The following is a 14,779-nucleotide window of genomic DNA, read 5'->3' as shown; positions in this document are numbered from 1 at the left end:
GTACTCTGGAAAACAACCAATAAGGATTGGAGAAAATCCCTCATGAGTCAGCATCAAAGACTGCCAGAGTCGGGGTGGATAGTGTGCTTGCTTCACAAGCAGGAAGAGGCAGGGTCCATTGACACAAAGATTGTTGAGGGCCTCCACAGTCAAGAAATATAATTCACCCCCAGTCTGTGAACCTGAGGACATCCAGAGCTTCTCTCACAAAAGCCATCCCACAACCTGGCATATTAGTCTTCTGACATGGTGCCTTTACAAAAATAATATTTGCTGGGGTTTGTGGGGTTTTCTTCTGGTTTTGAACAGTATCCTTGTTTATTGTAAAGAATCCAGAAAAACAAAAACAAAATATAAATGAAAAAATAGGTGTCCCAGAATCTCATCATTAGTAGCAATTTGATATATTTCTTTCCAATCTTCTCCCTGGGTATCAATTAGGATAATATTGATTCTGCAATGCTGTTTCTTATCATTTTCACTTAATATTTCTCAAAGCCAATAAATACTCTGAAAAAAATTCTAAGGAAAAAAATTCAGCAGGAATCACTTTTATACACTGAATCACCAATGATATGCCTTGAAATTAGTCTTTCTATGTTTTTCTTTTTCATTTTTTCTTTTTCTTTTTCTTTTTTTTTTTTTTTTAAGATGGAGTCTTGCTCTGTGGCCAGGCTGGAGTGCAGTGGCATGATCTCAGCTCACTTCAACTTCTGCCTCTCGGGTTCAAGTGATTCTCCTGCCTCAGCCTCCTGAGTAGCTGGGATTACAGGTACACGCCACCACGCCCAGCTAATTTTTGTATTTTTAGTAGAGATGGGGTTTCATCATGTTGGCCAGGCTGGTCTGGATCTCTTGACCTCGTGATCCACCCGCCTCGGCCTCCCAAAATGCTGGGATTACAGGCATGAGCCACCGTGCCTGGTCTCTATGATTTTTTAAATAGTCTCTCTATGTTTTTCTATACTATTTTGTTGAAAGATAATACAGGATAGAATACTCCACTGTTGACTATGGAATTTTCTTCCAAAGGACTGACACCCAGTTGGCAAGTGTTGATACTGGTGCTTCCTTGATCTTTTCAGGCAATATCAGGACACACATTCCTTTCTCTAATGTTCTTACTTGGCTTGCGGTCACCAGTATCAAGGAGTTATTGAGGTCCAGTCATGAATATATCAAATTTATACCCCTCTGTTCTGTTTCTGTTTTTCTGCACACACAGTAATTTTTCCTTTCAATACATAATCATAGCATAATCTTTTTGAAAAAAAAAATGTATGGCATTTAAACTCAGCACACGTAATACCACACAACTCAATTGATGCAATAAAAATATAAATAGCCAAGACAAGTTTGCACAGGCTGGGCAATGACAACAGTATCATAACTGTCACCTGAGAAATTATAATACAATGCCTTTGATGATAAGATGTGACCTAATTTCAATTTGTGAAAAATGCTATCTTAAAAATAAATGATTATCAATTTATAAGGAAATATAAAGGACATGATGAATGAACACCACAGGAATCCAACTGGCAAAACCCAGACTACAGGAAACTGCAGGTCAAACAAGCTGGCTTCTTCAACAAGTAAATTGCAAGAGAGAAGAGAGAAATAATAGATTAAAAGTGACTTAACACATATTTTTAAAACATAATCAATTTCAATGCATCATGATAGTCATGAGACAATTGAAAACTTGAACACTGGATATTTGAGAATATTTTTGACATATTTGGTTATGTATTTTTTGAAGGAGCCCTTATCTTTTAGGCAAGTATGTTGAAATATTTACAGAAGAGATGACATGATATCTGGGATTTGCTTTAAAATAATGTTGGAGGGTAGAGATGAATGGAGGCATGGCAGGCAGACTTCAGAAGTGGCCTCCAAGGATTCCTGCCTCCTGGCATGTGATCCCCTCCCCTTGGGTGTGGGCTGGACCTAGTGACTTTTTTCTAAGGAATAGATATGGCAAGGGCGATCAGGTACCTCTTTCGTGAGACTGAATCTTCCCATCTTGCTCGCTCTCCCTTGCTCTCTCTTTCTTGTTGGCACTCTGATGAAGCAAACTCCATATTGTGAGATGCTCTCTATAGAGCTGCCCACGTGAAAAGGAACAGAGGGAGGTCTACATCCAACAACTCATGAGGAACTGAATCGGGCCTAGAAAATGGATCCTTTCCAGGTGAGTCTTGACATGACTGCAGCCTGTGAGAGAACCACAGCTAGAGGACCCGAATAAGCCCAATGCAAAGACCAAGTCCACAGAAACTGTGAAATAATAGATGTATTTTTTTTAAGCTGCTACAATATGGGATGACTCATTTCATCTTAATAGATAACTAATGCAGTCTAGACAAGGCCATGGATGGTTGGCTTTTGGGGCTGAGTGACAAGTATATGTTCATTTACTATTCTTTCTACTTTTGTATATGTTTGAAATTCTCCATGATAAGGAGTTCTTAAAAAGGAATCTGTGAAATACAGCATTAACAATTCACCATTCTTTCTGTCCTGCACCATTTAATGGCAGTAGAGTTCTTTTCCATATAGCTAAGTTTTGTCTATCTCTTCTGTTTTGATGTGTTTTCTACTCTGATTTGTCAACTGAGCTCTTTATGACAGTAAACATTTGCTGAGTGTCTAATAACTACTAATGAAGAAATGGCCCAATGCACAGATTAAAATAGAAACTAAGAGGAAAGTATCTTCTTACATTACTTTTATATCCAACTTGGGGAATTGTAGCAGGATAAATGGAGATAAACTGAAGGGAAGATCTTAAAAATGTATAAATAAAGGAGGAAAGGAACTCTGGCATTGGACTAAGATAACACAGATGAAGGCAAATTTGTTAGTTCATTTTCCAGGCTGTGGATTAATTGGTGTCTCTGTTTTCATTTTGTTGTATTTTGCTCAATGTTTTTGACTCTTGACCATTTCACTAGTTTTTAAACCTCCACTAGCAGAACAAGAGAGAGAAAAAAAAGGTAATGCGGTAGTCAAATATTTCTCCTTGTCACCACATGTAGAAAATGTTAAAGATGATGGAAACAAATAGCAAAATTAAACACTGAGTTAATTAATGCAAAGTGAATATTGAGTGGGGATTTGGATTCCTAGTGAGCATGTAGCTTGCTGATACATTATAGGTCTAAGTTTATAAGGTCACAGCTCGATAAAATTTAACAAGTGTTTTAGAAGAGATATAAAATGTTTTTTATCAAACCCACACGTAATTTTCTTATCTTCTTTTGACAGGGATAATTTTAAATTAGCTATTTGCCACTTTGTTCTCATAAAACTATTATAGGATGTGACTCATTGAGGCCTAAATTATGTGAAAGTGCTAGAAAGAAATCTGCTGAGCATCAGCTGTTGAGGACCAATAACCGTTCAGACCCCAGGAGCAGGCTTCCTTCCACTGTGATTCAGCCACAGAGGGAGAACTGTGCAGAAGGACTTCAACATACAGGCTCTGGGTGAAACCACTGCCACCTACAAACCGTACAAGCTTGGGAAAGTAGTTTAAATGTTCAAAACTCCAGTGTACTCGTCTGATAAGAAAGTATGGTAATAATATAGTTAACCCTACATTTGTCATGAGGAGGAAGTGAAATAACACACACAGGTGACTTAGCACATGGCTCAGTTTCTCAGTATATGAGAACTAATCTTGTTGCTGTTACCAAAACAAACAGATTATCTTGCATCCTTGGCCACCCGAGCTTAGGATGTATGAATGTGAATTATGGGGTAGAGTACAGTAAACATCCTCCTCCTTTTCAGTTGATATTTCGATGTTAAAACTGAGGAGGTAAAGTTGGGAGGATGGGTTTATGCATATAATTTGCTTCTTTATGATATTTCAATGTAATATCCTTTTAGGATCTTTGTATGCCCCTAACTTAGTGGTTCTGCACTAAGGGCAATTTTGCCCCACAGTGGGCCCCAGGGGACATTTGGGATATTCAATTTGGGACATGTAGAGATATTTTCATTATCATGACTGAGGAGGTGCCAAACATCCTAAAATGCACAGGACTGCCCCCAATAACAAAGAGTTATCTGATCCAAAATGTCAAGAGTGCCAAGGCTGAGAAATTCTTCCCTAGCTACAGCCAAGGACAGAATTCTTTTAGTTCATCTTTAAAGGTTTGGGGCAAACATTTCACAACAGCTAAGACTGCTTTTAAACTCTCTTACTTTCAGCCAGTGGAATTACTCATGATCCTTTAATTACACTGACCAAGACTTCAGAGGGCCTCTTTCTGGTGCTGTTAGCCAAAGCAGACTTTACTGGGAGAAGAAACAGGGAAAGAATAGACATGCCATGAGTGAACAAAAGCCTCTCATTATTCCTCAGCATTGTGGCCTGGGAAAACAGATGCATATTGCACTCTCTCTATAATAAATGTATAGCATATAACTACAAATGATGTGCTATTTTATACCTTCCAGTGCCTAGAACTTGTGGTCCGCATGACCCAACACCATTGAAAGTAAAGGGTGGGCAGGAGAAGGTAGGAATTGAGCACCACTGAGATCTCCTCAGTAGCTCTGATCTTCCAACCCATCTTCCTCTCCACTCCAACCAAAACACTTCTAACAGTCTCTATGGGTGTTTTTACACTAAAACCAACAACAGATCCCCACCACCATCAGCTTCCACAGCATTTCACAACACCTATTATTTGAAGAGCTTGAAACCAGAAGCCCTGTTTTTCCACACTGAAAATATTTGAATGGGCTGTCAAAAAGCCTCTCAGAAATACGCCCCATCCAACAGCAACAAACCCTGTGCAAACAAATCAAGTGGTGCAGAAATCCTTTGCACAAGATGATAGGGAGGCCTCCATGCTGACACTGTAGGCGAGCCAAGTTTTCATGTACTTGGATGGCTGACCTCCAACTTCTGACATATTCATTATATTCCAGCATGTCGGCTGCAGATTGCATTGAAGTGATGACAGCTACAAGACAGCCAACGAGGAATATGGCCATTCTGGCAACAGGTGGCCTTTCACTTGTACTGGGAAAGTTAATCTAGTTTATCATCAAAGTATATTGTGTTCAAGGAGTGTCATGTTTTGAGAGCTCTAGTGACAGATCAAATAGAGAAAGCATTCTTCCGTGGAATGTGACATTTTGGGGAGACCAACCCTTTCAAACCACTTCATTGTTTATGCTTGATTCAAGTCTGTTAAGTTACTCAGTTGTTTCAAGGTTTACATTACAGGTTATGAATTATGGTTTGTGTCTTCTGTCAAAGGCTGACAGAGGTATCCACAGTCTTACCTTAAATAATCAACTGCCTCTACTGCAAGGAATTTTTAATGGCCCTAATTTGTCGGCAGAATAATATATTAAAGAAAAGGCCAGCAGCAAAAGTATATTCCTATCCATGCAAACTGACTATCACATTTCCAGTCACATTTTCAAATTATAGATGCTCAAAACCAACTCTGCCTCCTACCAATCAAAATACAATTTTAAAGTAATCAATGAAATTACATGGACCCACAGGGTGGAATCATAGACATTGGAGACTTGGCAGGGTGCGATGGTGGGACGGTGGGGGTGAGGGATGAAATACTAGCATTGGGTACAATGTACACTATTCTGGCTAAAAGCCCAGACTTCACCACTATGCGGTATTTCCATGTAACAAAACTGCACTTTTACTCCCTAAATCTATCATTTAAATAAATAAATAAATAATAGTCCATGAAGGTTCATAATGGAGGAACAGTGGCCCCTGGACTGGACTGCCTTCTCTCTGGGTTTAACTTTAGAATTTGGCAAGAAATCCTTCCCCAATCTTGCCCACATCCTACTAAAGCCTGAGAGAAATGATGCTAGATGGTAGTATTTATTCAGTCATCCCATTCCATGGCTGTCTTCCAAGTGGGATGATTATGTTCTGCTGCACCTTGGACCTCATCTGAAGAACTCTTAAGATGTCTACAACATAGGGAAATAATCCAAATACTCATTTGCCTTGTGAAAAATAATTTTCCTTTGCTTGAAAGTCTTCTACTCTATTGGGTCATACTTTATGAAGAGTCTTAGTATAGGAGGAATGGAATCGCATTGTTTAATTTTCATTTCTACGTGAACTCCTTTTTGCCCAGGAACAGTCCAAGACATTGAATCTCTAAAAGCAACTTCATCTCTCTAATCCACAACTACCTTTCTGTACTTGAAAGGATGGCAACAGTCCCATAAACATATAGAGGGAAGGCCACCTATTCATGATACTTCTCTACTATTCTTGGGCTCTACTGAAGAATCTAAGAGTAGGCATCTGCTGACTCATCTCAGATGTTGATGATCCTGAAGCAGTAACCTCACACCCTACCAGTACTACAAGTGCTTCCTTGGATATTGGTCAAGTTGAGGACCCTTCAAGCTAACAATCTCAGATTTTGCAGTTCAGCTGGTTACTGAACACTCCAGAGAAAAAGAAATATTGGCACATGTAAGAAGATGGAGTGAATGATTTAGTTTGTTTTGTAATTACACCATTCACTTTTTGCTTTAAAAATGTATTATGCATTTTTTTATTTCAGTCAAACAATCACTTAGATAGCAATTAGTAGACATTGTTCTCAGTGCTATCTATCAATCTATCTATCTATCTATCTATCTATATATATATATATATATATCTCCTCATAAAAATGCCATGGGATAGATAATATTATTATATCCTTTTTGCAAATGAGAAACTGAGGCATAAGAGGTCACATGCCTTCCCAAGGCCACAGAACTAGTAAGTGGCAGGCCAAGTTTGAACCAACAACCCTTACACCAGAGTCCACAATATTAACTATCATGTTTGGCTATGTCCACCAATAATATAACAACAATATTAATAATATCTAAAATTCAATGATCCAGGCTAGCCACCGTGCATAGTATGTTTAATCCTTACCACAGCCCAGTGAGGAAGGCACAATTATTACTCCATTTATACATGAGGAAACTGAGGATTAGGGAGATTCAATAATTTGTCCAAAAACTCACAACCAGCAAATGGTGGAGCTTGGGCTGAATATTGTGGAGATAAAGAGATGAAATGAAAAATTATTCTGTTCAAGTTTATAATCGTTTATAAAAGGAGATATTTGTTGGTCTGGAAGCATTTGGAATATTTTTAGAAGTGTGATTTTTACTATCCCTAGAAATGGAAAGTGAAGCTGAAATTTTACTTTTCTGGCCTTCCTGAGAGATTATGTCTCATTCCTAAAGGATTTGGAGATTTAGTTGTTACTCTGTTAAGTTAATAAGACCTTGAATCTTTAAAAATATCCAAAGCTAATTTACTCATGATAGGAAACTCAAATAATTGAATTCTTTCACAAAGGTAAAATTATATTTCCTTTAAGAATACCAGTGTTCATTATTCCTTTTTTGAAAGGAAAATAATTAGATATGTAAGACATCAACTTTAGAAAATATGATAAAAAATAAATAATACTAGCAAATGTCATTGTTTCATCAGGAAAAATACAAGCCTCCCAGGAAAAAAATAACACAAATTTTAAAATTATCAATAAAATATTAAGTGTAAAGGCTATACATATGCTTAAATATTAAACAAGCATTTAAAATTGTGTTTATGAAGATTTTTATAAACTTGGGGTAATATGCATTTATGTTAAAGAAAAAAGTAGCCTAAAGCTCTGTACACAGAGTATAATTAAATTCTTTTAAAAATCCATTCATTTAGTAATTTATATGCATAGAAAGCTTAAGTAGGAACTGTTAACACCACACACCAAAATGCTAACAAAGGATACCCCTGAGTGTTAGAAGTGGAATACCCACTGAACAAGGGATACCCACTGACTTAGAAGAGTGCTTTATTTCTTCTTTATGTTCTTTTTATTTTTCAATTTCCTACAATTACTTATTACTTTTATAGTCAGAAAAAAAACCCTAATTAGAAAACTATAGAATAACTATCCCAATCTGCACAGGCCCTGATTCCAGGCTGTCTGCTGTGAGCTCTTCACCTTCTCAGCCCAGGTCCCAGGAGTACTGGAGACAGATTCTTACACTGGACTGAAACTACCTAGAAAGGGATGTTTAACTGAAGAAAAACATTGTATAAAGGAACAATAAAAATCAAACATATGAAGCCAATCAATGGATGTTTCAATGTCATATGTGGAAATACAACAGTATCTACCCTATGGGGTATGAGGAGGAAAGTCCACAGCCAGAAAGACCAGAAGCAGAAGTGGAGAGCTGGAGCCGAGCGGGGGTAAGTTCAGAAAGAGGACCAGACATCGCAGGAAGCTACAGAGCTTCACTTTATGCATTGTTGGTGCATGTTTCTAAGATGGTCACAGTAGCTTAAGGGAGCTATGCAAGTCAGGACCAGCTCATGGCTGGTTTCCTAACACAACCGTGTGTGCCAGTTACACAGCAGGGAAGGATAAGTCCTTGACACCTAAAGCAGAATCACCCAAGGAGGCCCCTGTCTTCTGCCATATCTTTGAATTCAGGACAGCTTTAGCATTCCAAGAACCATCCAGACACTAAAGCCTGTACAGAAAAAGGTTGGTGGGTCCAACGACCATAGCTACTTTTGGAAAGCTAAAATGATGTGGATTTTAGGACAAGTGTAAGAAGAAAAAAATTCTTAAGAGATTTACAGATTCCAAGAAATGAATCACCCTGAAGTGAATTGCCCAAGTTACAGGGATCCCTAACTTGTTCCTGAAGAAAACCAAAATTAGCCTTGTTCAAGGAAACTCCTAATCACGAACCAGGTGAGATGAAAAGCCTATCCCAACCCCAGATATAACCAAAGACATTGAGCTTATTCAGACACAGCTACAGCTTCTTGAATATACTGTTAGTGATACTTCATTTTTCTAAAGTCTTTTTCTTTCCAGCCTGCTATCTTTCTTTTAATTATCCCTTAGTTCTCTTTTGTTGTTGATTTATTCCTTGATTGTGTTGTGGTTAAAGTAATCTGTGGATTACCAATCCTTTGAAATTTGTTGAGTCTTGTTTTCTGGTCCAGTACGTGGACAGTTTTTGTAAATGTTGTATGCACATTTTAAAAGACACCATGGCTTGCAGGAGTCTATATATTCCCATTAAATAAAACCTCTTAATGACACTGTTCAGATCTTTTATACTTGAAGTTTTGTCTACTTGATCAGTACATTAAAGGGAAAAGTATATTACAATCCACACTATGTTAAATTATCCTCTGCTCCTTGAAATTACATCATTTTCTTTATTAGGTATTCATGTCCAACTTTTAATTTTCCCACCCATACCTGCTACTTCTCTGCTGTTCTCCTTCTCAGTAACTGACAACTCTTGTTTTTCCGGTTCTCAAATTAGAATTCATGAGGTTATTACTGCATTCCCCTTTTTCTCTCACATCAAATCCCATGGACTCTATTTTGAAATTTACCCAGAACCTGATTCCTTCTCCTCACCTCCAGTGGTCCAAGCCACAGTTGTGTCTCATCTGGACCATTGCAACAGCACTCAAACTGGTCTTTCTGCTTCTTTCCTTGCCCTCCGAACAGTCCAAACTCTGTACTACAGCCCAAGTAAGTCTTTTAAAACAAAACACACAAAGAGTTTCCATTTCACTCTGAAAAATAAAATCCATAATTGCTAAAATGGCCATCAAGGTCTCCATAATCTGACCCCTGTGACTTTTTGGACATTATTTCTTGCCACTTTCTGCATGATACACTCCACTCCTATCACACTGGCTTCCTCAGTGTCCCATGAACACATTAGGCATACTCTTACCTGAAGGACATTGCACTTGCTAATCCCTATGCTGTGAAAGATCTTCCCTCATATGTTTACATTGCTTATTCCTGCCCTTTCTTTGGGCCTTAGCTCAAATGTCATCATATTTTTAAAAGCTTTCTTTCACCACCCTATGAAAAGTAATACCCCTGTATTGTTTTTCTTTCTCCCCTGACACTATATCATTATTTTTCATAGCACATATTGCCTCCTGAAATTTTTTTCTTTGAGATGGAGTCTTGAACTGTTAACCAAGTTAGAGTACAGCAACGAGATCATAGCTCGCTGTAACCTTGAATTCCTGGGCTCAAGTGATCTTCTCGCCTCAGCCTCCTAAGCAGCTAGGACGTCAGGTACATGCCACAGCACACGGCTGATTTATTAGTAGTAGTAGTAGTAGTAGTAGTAGTAGTAGTAGTAGTAGTATTTAGAGATGGTGTCCCGTTGTGTTGTCCAGGCTGGTCTCCAACTCCTGGCCTCAAGCAGTCCTCTTGCCTCAGCTTCCCAAAGTGTTGGAATTACAGGCATGAGCCATTGCACCAGGTCTAGTAATCTTTTTAACCCTAAAGATGCTCTTGGCCAGAATTAAATGTAGCTATACCAGCTTACTCCAGGTTAATGTTTCTGTTGCGTATCTTATCCCATTCCTTTCCATTCAGCCTTCCTCAATCCTACATTCCCCTACAAATCTTTTGTGTTTGCCTCTGTCAGACCACCAAGAGATATCATCAGACCCACACTGATGTTGACCATAAATTCTTGACTTGCAGATTACAAAATTATAAAAGTAGTGTAACAAGCCTAGTTGAGTGTAGAGCCATAATTATGAAATCACACTTTTTCCCCCCACCAAGAACACAAGTCAAAAAACAAGATTGTTCTCCCGCTTTCCTTGGGCTGATAGGTAGCTTTGTAGTTTGGTATTCATTTCTTTACATTTTCTTAGTTGGCTTCCCCTACACCATTGTCATTTGGGTAATTCTTGTTAGGCTTCTATATGTGGAGATTTAAGATAAAGTCCATTTCTCTTCTAATTCCGTTCCTTACATAGACCAGAGATTCAGCTCCTCTTGTCTTCCTGGTGGTCATGAAAATATATGCCCATAGTTTTCAGAACCAGCACTCCACCTCCATCCCAAGGCAGTCAAAAGTTAACTCCCACATTCAGCTCAGTTCCTCAGGTTCCTTTTCATCTTTGGTCACTAGGACTCCTTTGAGTTTCTGCAGTGCTCAGTTCTTCACTTAGAAATGCCTTTGTTATATTTTACCAAACAGTTTCAGCTGTTTTATAGCCCAAGATTTTCTTGTTATTGTTATTTTTATGCCATCTAGTCTGCCACATATTGCCAGAAACTGAAATCCCAATCATCTGTCTTTAAAATATATTTCCTTTCCCTTTGTAATCTTTTGCTACTGCAAAATCAAGCAGCTTTCGTGTGTAATTTACTTTTGATCTTACTTAAAATGTCTTCATTCTTTATGGTTGGAGTTGGCACAGTCAGCCTCTGCCTTGATTTGGCTCTATGCCTGGTTGAGATTTTCTCCAACGCCATGTGTCCCACAGTCTGAGGCTCTTTCAAAGTGATGTTCTTTTCCTCCCTTTCTCCTTTCATAGGTGTCAAACCTTTATTATGATCTGAAGGCTTTCTCCACTTGTATCTGTTCTCTATCCTTTTTATCATTCCGGACACTTTCCCCAATGTTTCTTAGTATATCTGTCTTAGCATCTGACCCATTCAACCTATTACACTCAGTGAAAATGAAGTTTGCTCCTTATGCTTGTTCATCTTTGTCATATAAATTTCATGGTACTTTTGCTTAAATTGCAATAACCTCTGTCAGATTTTCTATATTTCTCTGAAGATAGTCTTCCATTGTTATTATTCACTCACCAGGACTCATGTGCTCCAAACTGATTTGGAGAAACTGCAGATCATGAAATACTTATGGTCGGTGTTATATTTGCAGGATAACGTTCCTAAATAGTTGTGGAACTCCCTTGCACAATTGCCATCCTATGGCTTGATAAAAAGAACAGTGATTTGGGCAGGACATGCTTCGTAGTTTGTCCATGTAGGAAAGCTTTGTTCTTTACACACCTTCCATGGGTTCTCCATGTAGCCACTGATGAGGGAGGTTTGGATAGAATAAAAATCCCTTGTCTCTCAGGAGTTCTCCCTGACACACTCCCTAGCCCACTCCCAAAACAATTAGGCTGTTTATCAAACTATACTTCATCACAAAAGTTTGATTAAAATTTTTGTGTTTATATAGTATTACTTGTGACACTCAGATGGTCCAATTCTCCAATTAAATTGAGGTTAGATAAATTAATTAACATTGTATAAGTCTGTTTTGCCTCTTTCATTTTGACTATTCTTTGAATGCAGTGAGTTTACCTCGCATTTCTTTTTATTCTGTGCAACACAGATGATCATTACATATTTGATTAGGTGTCAAATTAAAACCTAAAAATGATTTACTTTCCTACTCTCTATATTTATTGGCCAGGTTTCTCAAAAATTAAACTAAGTTTTATAAGGAAATATGCAAAGATTAAGCACTTTTACTAGAAGTGTTAATGGGTATAAAAATTTTGAAGTAATAATAATAATTCCTTTTTATTTTATAGATGATTCAAAACAGAATCTTAATTTATTTCTATTTTTACATAAATTGGTTCAGATTTTGAAATTACCCATTGGTGTAATCCTTTGGAGAAGAATTTAATATAATATCTTTTGGTTTGTAAGCAATTAAGAAAATATATTCAAGAAAGTAATCACATAATTCAGTCTATTTCTTCAAATTAACATTTCACTATTTAACTGCCACATTAACTAATTTTCAATTAAAAGAATGTACTTTTAATTTAATAAATAAGAAATTAAGTTTCACTAACATGTTCTATTAAATACTAACACAATACACAAATAGAAAGACAAGGTGGAGGGAATAAGTATTCACTGACCTTTGGTATTATAATGAAACATATATTAATTGGATTATTTTTAACAACATAATACTGAAAAATGTATTATGCCAATTTTTAAAGATCAGTAAAAAGGAAAAGATAAAAGAACTATTTGTTTGCAGAGCCTCTTTTTATTAGAAAACTTTTTCTGTTCTGGGATGCCAAGATGTTCAGAGAAGTCTTACGTATAATAATTTAATTGGCCACAACCTAAATATTAGCTATGATTTGAAATGTTTAGCAAATTATTTAACATGGATGGAATGGGATATAATCTGAAACAAAAGATGTTAATAATATTCTAACATAGAAAATACTTATGATTACTATTATACTAGTAGGATAATCTTCCTGAATATTCATGGAAACTCTTTTCAGAATTACCAGACTAGAGCAGCATTCTAGAAACTCCTATGGATTAATAAAATGAGAAATGATTTGGGCAGGTGCCCTTCATGTTCTGTCATTGCAGGAAAGCTTTGTTCTATACATTCCTAGAGCAAGCAAGAAAAATGAATAATGCTCTCTTATTATATGATCTAAGTCAAGATTATTAGCTCCCATTGCATAAGGTAAAAATATTGAGAAAGAGAAAAGAAAAATTATCAAACAGACCATAAGAAAAGTAACAAAAATTAGATAAACTCTAACTACAGTCCAGAGTCAAAAGTTTGACTCACCTTTTATCTTCTCACCCCTCAAGACCTCTACAGAGGCAGCAGAAATCAGGAGGTAGAGAAGCTTTGGCATTCACTGAGCAGACACAGTGTAAAACTGGCAAAGTGCAAAGAGTTCTCTGAATATCATTATTTCTGTATTGAGGAGTAGCCTATTCTGTGAAATGCAAGAGATGGGGAGCAAAGAGAATTGAGGTGGGGGAGAGGATTCCCATAAAGGAGGTAGCTATGGGTTGTGAAAAATGAAGGCAAAAAAGGACAGATGTTAGAGAAGAAAGGTAGTACAGAGAACTGTGGAATGCTTTTTCAGTTGTTGCCTTAAGTTGACATTTGCCTTTTTGTGTTAATACTGATGACCAAGACTAAATAGAGGCCAGATGTTTATTAACTCTGGGTGACAAACATAACTCTGAAGATCCTTTTTAATCTGTACATAACAAAAAATCAAAATTTCCATGAAATTCACTTCTACAATTTTTAGAATCCTGTCTCCTCACCTAATGCTTTGGTAGTGAGGTCTCCTGTGTTATACAAGGTAACCAGATTACAGTATAATACTTGATCCACCAACCCACCCTCATCCTGCCCCACCCTATCTCCAAGGGGCATTAACTATCACTACCTAAACCCCTTCTTTCAGAGACGTGCTGGTAAAGAATTATCTGGCCCATGGAGAAGAATGGCTCCCTTTCTCCACGGCTGTTGATAGATATTGACCACCTCCTTAGAGATGGTTAAGGATATCCATCTGTGAAAAGCTGTGGACCCCCAAGTGTTGAGAATTCAGGACAAACTCACAGCAACTACAGTAAATCCAACATTTCTAAATTCCTTTTTACCACTCCTTCATATCCCAGAGTAGGTAAAAATAACCCTCAGGGACAAAAGAGGTTAGGGAGCGCATGCATTGAAAATACCAGCAAAAACAAAATTCATACTGTGTTCAATGACATCATGTTCAAATTAAATAGCAAAATATGTTTACTTATAAGCATATTATTATTGTGTTTGTTTGTTTGTTGTTGTTTTTATGAGACAGGGTTTCATTCTGTTGCTCAGGCTGGAGTGCAGTGGCGTGATCTTGGCTCACTGCAACCTCCACCTCCCAGGTTAAAGCAATTTTCCTGCCTCAGCCTCCCATGTAGCTGGAACAACAGGCACGCACCACCATGCCAGGCTAATTTTTATATTTTTAGTAGAGATGGGATTTCACCATGTTAGCCAGGCTGGTCTCAAACTCCTGATATCAAGTGATCCGCCTGCCTTGGCCTCCCAAAGTGCTGGGATTACAGGTGTAAGCCACCACACTTGGCCTACTTATAAG

The sequence above is a fragment of the Pongo abelii genome, chromosome 13 (assembly GCF_028885655.2).
Source record: "Pongo abelii isolate AG06213 chromosome 13, NHGRI_mPonAbe1-v2.0_pri, whole genome shotgun sequence".
NCBI lineage: Eukaryota > Metazoa > Chordata > Mammalia > Primates > Hominidae > Pongo > Pongo abelii.
This window is presented reverse-complemented; position numbering follows the sequence as displayed.